General features: G+C 33.7%; 1 protein-coding gene across 1 annotated transcript in view; it reads right to left on the reverse strand.

Moving 5' to 3' along the window:
- Positions 1 to 10,000, reverse strand: part of LOC135223343 (reelin-like) — a 484,942-nt gene that overhangs the window by 393,656 nt on the left and 81,286 nt on the right.

Genomic DNA, 10,000 nt, shown 5'->3' on the forward strand with positions numbered 1-10,000 from the left:
CTACATTAAACGTCCTTTACTGAGCAGAAACTGATATAAATGAGGCAAAAGACAATACAAGAAGATTCGTATAACTGACAGATAGGGATTATAAAGAAATTAGTACCTAGAATCCGACACACCTGGAAGATGAGAAACCTTCCCAAACAAGCATAAACAATGGGTGCAATTAAAGGTTTAAGACAATCATCTCAGATACAAGGACAAGACAATTAAAGGATTATAGGTGACAGCTATTCAGAACTTGGTAAATAAAACCATATTCACAATACATGTCAGACATACATTACAACAAAGATAACTCTAAGGCAACTGATTTTTATTTAAGTCAGTAATTATATCTTTGAGGTCATTCTTGAACATGTTACAAATACAAGGGTCTAAATGAAAAAGGCCACGACTAACATTGAAATTACAATGAAAAGTAAGTTGTATTAAAGCAGATTCTAAAAGATTTCGTGATAAGACATCTCTTGACCTTGCAATTACTGAACTACCAACCCAATTTATTCGGTGGTTGTTTTCACTTACATGAATGAATATTGCATTAGATGTTTGCCCAGTTTTTACAGAATATTTATGCTGGCTTAGCCTTACTTCTAGGCCTTTGCTAGACTGTCCGAGATAAAATGAGGGACAATCCATACATGGAATTTTATATATTATGTTGTTGCTTCTCTCGGGGCCATTTTTTATTAACATTCCTTTTAGTGTGTTATTATAGGAAAAAACAAGGTTGACATTAAGAGCTTTTAACAATGATTTTAATGGTTTCAAATCCGTTAAAATAAGGCAAACTGAGAATGTTCTTAGAATTTTCTTTCTGCGTGTTACTTACACTATAAAACTTTTTGTGGGCTTTATTATAACAAATATCTAATATATGTGAAGGATAGCATAAATCTTTCCCTATTTTTCTTATGTATTCAATTTCTTGATCCAAATATTGTGGACTGACAATGCGCAATGCTCGTAAAAACATAGAAGAAAAAATTGATATTTTTATGTTAAGATGGTGGCCTGAGAAGAAATGAACATAAGTTAAGTTGTTGGTCGGTTTCCTATAAATACTGAATTTACATTGAAATGGTTCTCTATGTATCAAAACATCTAAGAAAGGGAGGCAATTGTCTTTTTCTAATTCTAGAGTAAACTTAATCGATGGTACCTGGTTATCTAATTTAGAGAGTAAATCATTTACATCAATACCGACAGGCAGAACAGCTAAGATATCATCAACATAACGATACCACTTTACAGGAATATAAATGATATTAGGTAAGTAGCGTTTTTCAAAGAATTCCATGTACAGGTTTGAGAGTAGTGGTGATAAAGGATTTCCCATTGCCATGCCAAATATTTGTTGATAAAATTCACCATTGAATATAAACTTACAATCCCAAATGCACAAACAATTCATTCACAGTGTTCTAATGATTTTGTCTATCTTTCATTTGAACTATTCTATACTGCTGCTGTTTACAACTTCTGGTGGCAGTTTATTCCATGTGTCGCATGTCTTGTATGTGAAGAAGTTCCCACAGTGTGATGTGTTGTATCTCTTCAGTTCTAGTTTCCATCCATTATTTCTAGCCTGGTTTTGGTTCAATGTGAAGAGGTTACTGTCTTCTTTTTTTATGCCTTTCAGTATTTTAAATGTCTGTTTTAGTTGTCCTTGCAATCGTCGCTTTTCTAGGTCATACATGTTCAGACTCTCTAGTCGTCTTCAGTAACCTTTTTGCCTGATGGATGGAATTAACTACGTGGCTCTTGCTTGTACCCCTTCTAGTGTACTTATGTCCTTTCTTAGTGCTGGTTACCAAAACTGTACTGTATATTCAAGATGTGATATAACTATTGATGTGTAGACCTGCAACACCGTTTCCTTATTTCTGTATCTGAACTGCCTCTTTATGTATCCCACTAGTTTCTGTGCTTTCTTTTCAGCTTGTATGGATTGTTTTGTGGATTTTAAGTCCTTGTAATAATAACTCGAAGGTCCTCTACTTGTTGTACACTATTCATGTCATTCCAAGGCAGCATGTAGTTGGCATGAGGGTTGTTTGTTCCTATTTGTAACACTACATTTATCCAAGTTAAAAGGCATTTGCCATATTTTTTACCACTCTCCTATTTCCCTTAGATAATTTCTTAAACATTGCACTGTATCTGGGTCTGCTGCATTTACACTTAGTTTGGTGTCATCTACAAATTTTGCTATCTTGCTAGTGAAGCCTACAATCTGACCATTCTGATTCTTCACCATTTATTACGACTCTGTTTTCTATTAGTTAGCCAGTCTTCGATCCACTCCGCTATTTCTCCAACAATGCCTAACTTTTGTCATTAGTTTCTTGCGTGGAACTTTGTCAAAGGGCTTTTGGAAATCTAAGTAGAGTATATCTATTACTCTATTAATATCGTAAATACCTAGCATGTTATGAAAAAACTCTAAGAGGTTTGAGAGGTTGGATCTGTTTTGCCTGAAACCGTGTTGGCTGTTTAACAACAAGTAGTTTCTATTAATGTGTGGGAGTGTGTGTGTATGTATGTGTGTGTGTGTGTGGGAGAGGAGAGAGAGAGAGAGAGAGAGAGAGAGAGAGAGAGAGAGAGAGAGAGAGAGCGCTTATAATTCTGATGATTGTTACCTAGTCTCCAACGCCTGTAGATTACAAAGAAGTAGCAGTGAAGTTTCTTTAGCAAAATATAAGCATTAAAAACATGCATTAAAATATGTATTTTATATATAATAGATATATATATATATATATATATATATATATACATATACATATATATATATATATATATATATATATATCTATATATATATATATATACATATATATATATATATATATATCTATATATATATATATATATATATATATATAATATATATATGTGTGTGTGTGTGTGTGTGTGTGTGTGTGTGTGTGTATAATTTTGTTTTCAGTGTTTCTAGCAATATTATACTTGTGTGCAGTGGGTACACATTATCAAAATTGAATTATAGCTTTGAGAGATTTACACATTAATCCATCCATGGGGGGCGCACGTGACCAGGTGGCCGCCCCACCCTTAAATCCGCCACTGCCTAAGGTTTTCTCAGGGTTTTTATTGGGAAGGTTAATATTTCAAGTAATCAGGAAATTGATGATGCTGTGTTTTTTGGAATAATGTGTTAACCCTGCTTTTGGTTTTTATGGTCCCTTTTTGTTCATTTTTTAATATTTTTGACAAGTATTCTATAATGTAACCATGTTAATTATATTTAAATTGTATTTGCAAACTACCCGCATTGATGTTACTGTAATATTTGTAACTGCATTTTTTGTAAATTTTTCATTTACTGAACCTCTATATAAAATTCTTTTTCCCTTGTTTACAAAAAAAGTTTATTTTGGTTAAGGATGTTTTGACTCAATGATGTTTTCTCTCTCTCTCTCTCTCTCTCTCTCAATGATTGTTATGTTGATTATTTGCCTTTTGCCTTATCTGATGACTTTCAGATCAAATTCATAATGTGTTTTGCTTAAACATTTTTTTAATATTGTAGTCAGGCAATTGCAAATTTTGTATAAACTATATTAGTATTAAGGTCTTTTTTTTACTTAGTTCCATCCTCCTTTGTCTCTCTCAGTTGCTGCCAGATTTTTTCAGTCCCGAACTTTCTTCTTTTTTTTTATCAAAGAACCTAATGAACCCATAAGAGGTTCATAACAATATATATGTATATATATGTATAGATATATAATAGCTGAGAGGGTAAGCGGTGCTTTCAACTGAAGGAAACAGGACCAAGGGCAGAGGAAGACGTTCACAGTAACGACATTTCTTTGTTGCCGACGTTTCAAGACATCTGTCTCATTATGTAAGCTGGATGAATACATTAAAATATACTTAAAATCACAACCAAAATGTAAAACAAAGTTATATAAGAGAAATTATTAGAAAATCGTTAAAATCGTAACCAGATGGACGAAGTACAAAAACAGTGACAAAGAATTCCAGGTTGGGGTAAACTCACGTCAGGTATAAGGTTGTTGAGGTAGTTTGGTTATTTAATAATTTTGGTACCAAGATATATATATGTATATATATAATATATATATATATATATATATATATATTATATATATATATATATATATATATATGATGTATATTTATATGTGTGTGTCTTATCACATCACCGTGATTCATATATATGCATTAAGCTACAAGTGTCCTTTACTATCTATTCGCTCTACCTCGGAATTAACAACGAATATATACATGTATGCATTGTGACACTGATTTCTTCAGTGTTGGATAAGTACAGAGTCGAGATGTGTTTTCCATTTATTTAAAACTGCTACGGACCAGTTTCACCTAATTCTCAGGCTTTTTCCAAGCAGAACTAATATATTGATATTCTCCAATTGTATTTATAGCAAGCCATGACATCGGCTGTAAGCGGATTATGGGAGTTGCTAAAGTTTTTATTTACAAGGCTTAATTTGCAGTACGTTAGGGTGGTTGGTAGTTAACATACTATTTACATAATGCATTATTACATGTATATGATTTTATAAGTGTATATATATATATATATATATATATATATATATATATATATTATATATATATATATATATATATATATATATATATATTCAGAGAAGAGGGTTTTCTGGCTGTTAAAATTACACACACACACATATATAGTATATATATATATTATATATATATATATATATATATATATATATATATATATATATATATATATATATTTATATAAATATATATAAAATATATGAGTATAATTTTACTGGCCAGCAAACCCTCTTCTTGAATTCTTTTTTTTATACGATGGTCACAACAAAGCCTTAATATCCATGCACAAGAAATATATGAAGAAATTATGATGTCTGGCAGTAGGAAACGAACCTGCATTACCATAATCATGACGAGGTCTCGTTGGCGACCTGACCACGAGAACGATAAAAGTCCATTCCCTCTCTTTCATAAGTACATATATCTGTTGTCAGATATATTTATTAGGTGCTGGAATAGACCCATCCTCGCCATCGTAGGCATGTGGGCAATCCTTTGTATTGCTTTTGTGCTAAATATATATGTAGAATCAACCAGTCATTTTTACCAAATTCATACTTAATTATAATAGGCACAGTTGTGGCAATTACATATGTATCTCGGTCAAAATGACCAGTAGATTCTATATATATATATAATATATATATATATATATATAATATATATATATATATATATATATAATATATATATGTATATATGCACTGGTATTATGTTCTATTTCTACTTGTTATGTTCCTAATGAAATTTTTTATTTTTTTCGTTTGTGGCTTCAGGGCGTGTCCTTCCTCACCGGTGCTGTCTTTGACCAGTGGTTTTTGGATGGTGCAGGGGGTAAACTTCTCTCGGCTTCCAGCTGGGCATTTAAACTGGACCTATTTATAGCAATGAATGCTGCTTCTGTGATTGTTATGTCCCGATATGAATTGCATCTTTATTTTATTTAATCAAGTCTTGTAGCGACTGTTTCTCGTTGTTTTGGGCTGAATGGTGTTGGAGGATGGCTCCTGTGTTTCTGTGTGCGAGTAATCTCCGTCTGATGGAGTGGATGTTCCGCCAATGTAATTTACTCTGGAAGGACTACATTCCTCCTTGGGGCAAATAAATTCATTGATTACATTGGTGGTCATCTTCGGTGTGGGTATGCATGGACTATTTCTCATTACCAGTGATGCCCCAAAGACCCTGCCGACCATTTGAAGAAAATGGCAAGGCTAGCAAAGGAGGCTGACACAAAATGCCATGAAAACATTTTCCCGGACATCGTGTGAGACTTTAGCCATGGCTATTGCTATGGCGCAGTAAAGACATAAAAACAATAACCCACTCAGACCAATTATATCACAGATCGCATCCCCACCTACAAAATAGCCAATGCCCTGAATGACATAATCACCGCATACATACCGACACAATAGACATAATCCTTAACCACATATACCAGTCACAACAAACCCCACTACAAATCCAAGAGAAGACCATAAGAAGCATGCCTGAAGCGTTGCGCAAAAGAAGCCCCATTTTACCGACAGAAAGAAGAATTATACCGACAAATTGATGGTGTAGCCATGGTATCCCCTCTGGGCGTTCTCATGGCGAACACATATATGGCAAATATAGAGGACACTATTTTCAACAATCATGAGAAACCAGAAATCTATACAAGATACATCGATGACATTTTCATTGTGACGAACAACAGACAAGATATTCAGACTTTAAAAGACAGCCTCACTGAAAAGTCTGTACTAAACTTCACCAATGAGGAAAGCTTATACCAAACAGTTCCATTTTTAGATGTACTTGTAGACAACAAAACCAACAAATATAACACACTAACATTCGACGCTGCCTGAACGCGAGAGGTGAATGCCTTAAGACGGGCGTTTACCAACTACAGTACATAGAGGATGACGCACCAGAAATTGGACAGAATGCAAGACCTACTCACTAACCACTGACAATAGATTTGAAGAGAACATGACACAATCAGAAATACACAAGTTTTTCGACCGATGCTACAAGCAAGACACCACCACAGACAACACGAGAAGACAGGACAACAGATAACAATATACTTCCAAACTAACTTTAACAAAGAATATAACAACAGCAGCAACATTATCAGGATTAAATGGAATAACGTCAAACCACAAGCCCCTGATACCGACATAAACACGCAGGTATATTGCAAACCTTGCTTGTTGCCACCACTGGTAAAAAGAAATAGTACAAGGACACCCACATCGAAGGAGATGACTACTAATGTAGTCTATGAATTTATTTGCCCCGAGGAGAAATGTAGTCCTTCCAGAGAAAATTACATTGGCAGAACATCCACTCTATCAGACGGAGATTACTCGCACACAGACACAGGAACCATCTTCCAACATTATAAAGACAAACACGACAAGAAACCATCGCAACAAGACTTGATAGATAACACTAAAATGAAATACAGATGCTATTCATATCGGGACATAACGATCAAAGAAGCAGTATGCATTGCCACAAATAAGCTCTGTTTAAATGCCCAGTTGGAGGCTGAGAGATTTTTACCTTCTGCACGTTCCAGAAAGCACAGTCAAGGTGAGCACCGGAGAGGAAAGACTTCCCAACCGAAAAAATCAATAATTTCATAAGGAACATATGAGGTAGGAATTGAACGTAAAACCAATATATATATATATATATATATATATATATATATATATATATATATATATATATATATATATATACTTATAAAATCATATACCATGTAATAATGCATTATATAAATATTATGTTAACTACCAACCACACTAAGGTACGGAAAATTAGACATTGTAAATAAAAACTTTAGCTACTCCCATAAACCGCTGACAGTCGATGCGATAGCTTGCTATAAACAGAATTGGAGAATATCAATATATTAGTTCTGCTTGAAAAAGCCTGAGAATTAGGTGAAACGGTCCGTAGCATTTTTAAATAAATGGAAAACACATCTCGACTCTGTACTTATCCAGAACTCTGAAGAAGTATTGAAAAACAAAAGTAAAGATATGATAAAGTGGGCATCAAAGAAAGTCAATACCATAAAATCTATTACTTACAGCAAAAATACAAACACACACACGCACACACACACACACATATATATATATATATATATATATATATATATATATATATATATATATATATATATATATATTTATATATATATATATATATATATATATTATATATATATATATATATCATATATATATATATGTGTGTGTGTTATATATTTTATTATATATAGTTATATAATATAGTATATATATATATATATATATATATATTATATATATATATATTACATTATATATAAACATTAGGGGATAGTTTTTCTTCTTAAAAAATTTTCATTAAAGCATTAGTTTTTTGTGGCATTCAATAAGTTTTTTGCCGGAATCTTTATTTCGTTGGGTTTTTTCTACTCTCTGGCGCTCAATCTTCGCGTGAAGAACACAAACTTCTTTCTTCCATTTATGTCACTACAGCTGTTTCTCCATTCGTTGGCATTTTCAAGTACTACTGCGTTTACCAATTTGCGTTTAAAATAATTTTGTCTTTGCATGCGCGCGCAGGTATTTTTGTTTTTGGAGACTGACAAGCCCATCTACTACGCTACCGAGGACGAGATGGGCTTGTGCAGTCTCCAAAAACAAAAATACCTGCGCGCGACAGGTATTTCAGTTGGGAGGCAGCATGAACTTATATCTCTTGCGGTGGCGTAGTGGTTTTAGGCTTCACTGCCAGTCCTGGGATTGAGAGTTCGCTGGTTCGAGCCTGGCGATCGCCCATCCTATTATCGCTTAATAAAATTCCCCCTTTGTTAAACATATATGAAAATATATTAATTCCGAGGTAGAGAGAATTAGATATTAAAGGACATTTGTAGTTCGATATTTGTATATGAATCACGGTATGTGATATGACTGATATATATATATATATATATATATATATATATATATATATATATATATATATATATATATACATATATATATAAACACACACACACATATATATATATATATATATATATATATATATATATACATATATATATAAACATTAGGGCATAGTTTTTCTCTAAAAAAATATTCATTGAAAGCAATAGTTTTTGTGGCATCAATAAGTTTTTTGCCGGAATCTTTATTTCGTTGGGTTTTTTCTACTTCACTGGCGTCAATCTTCGGTGAAGAACACACAAACTTCTTTCTTCCATTTATTGTCACTACAGCTGTTTCTCCATTCTGTGGCATTTTCAAGTGACTACTGGTTTACAATTTGGGTTTAAAATAATTTTGTCTTTGCATGCAGCTGGAAAGGTAGACCTATGCTGTGATTGGTCAAGGGATTTAAGGGATGAACCACTTTTAGGTCAGAAGCTATAGGCGTAACATAAAATATGGATATCCTATTGTAGTTACAAAGCAATATTTTTTTTATAATCTACTTAATACTTATGCATAAATAGAAAAATTTAAAATGTATATTTACAAAAGCATATTTACACTATTAAAAAATATAAAACAAAGCCAAAAATAGAAACATTTTGCAGGACTAGGGACATACCAGGTGTTACTTGTGTTTCCCTGGGTACTCTTGTATTTCTTGACAGGCGGGTTGTGTCTAGCATTCGGGGGGTTACTGACTGGTCTGCATTAGGTGGGACCGCTGACTGGTCTGCATTCGCTTGTGCAGTCCTCTTTCTTGATGGATTCTTGTTGGATGTTAAGAGCTGGTTTTGGATGGCAATGCTCACCGCTTCTGCTATCAAAAGAAGACAACAATTTCTTTCTTTATTGACGACCTGAGCGCCTCTGATTAGTTCTTGTAGGGATGTCTTCGTATAATGTACATCAATTGAGTGCTGATGTATGGCCTGTTGGTTTCTATGGGCCAGCATTCACGTCCGAAAGGTCATAGTAGTGTGTCTGATGTAGGTATTGTTGTGAGACTTACATATCTCCTCCGGGCATATGAATTTATACACTACATTCGTACACATCTCCTTTGGGCACACGGGAGCAGTGCTGTTTTTCATTATTAGGGCTGCCACTAGGTTAGGCTTACTGTAAAGCCAGAGGTTAATTTTCTTGTAAGAGGCCTTAGGTATTACGCCTCTATCAATAATTCCTCGTAGGATACAGCATTTCTCCCTGTACACAGTCCCATAATGCAGGTGGTGATAAATGACAAGGGGGTTCTCTTCTGCCATCGTCATGGACGGTGGTAGAATTCTTCAATTTGGTTTTTAATTGCGGTTTCAATAGTGCGATCTATATCCGTTGTTCGTTAACAGCTGTAGAATTCTGTCTAATTCATCATTCACATTCTCCCCAGGCATTCAAGCAAC

The sequence above is a fragment of the Macrobrachium nipponense genome, chromosome 8 (assembly GCF_015104395.2).
Source record: "Macrobrachium nipponense isolate FS-2020 chromosome 8, ASM1510439v2, whole genome shotgun sequence".
NCBI classification, from domain to species: domain Eukaryota; kingdom Metazoa; phylum Arthropoda; class Malacostraca; order Decapoda; family Palaemonidae; genus Macrobrachium; species Macrobrachium nipponense.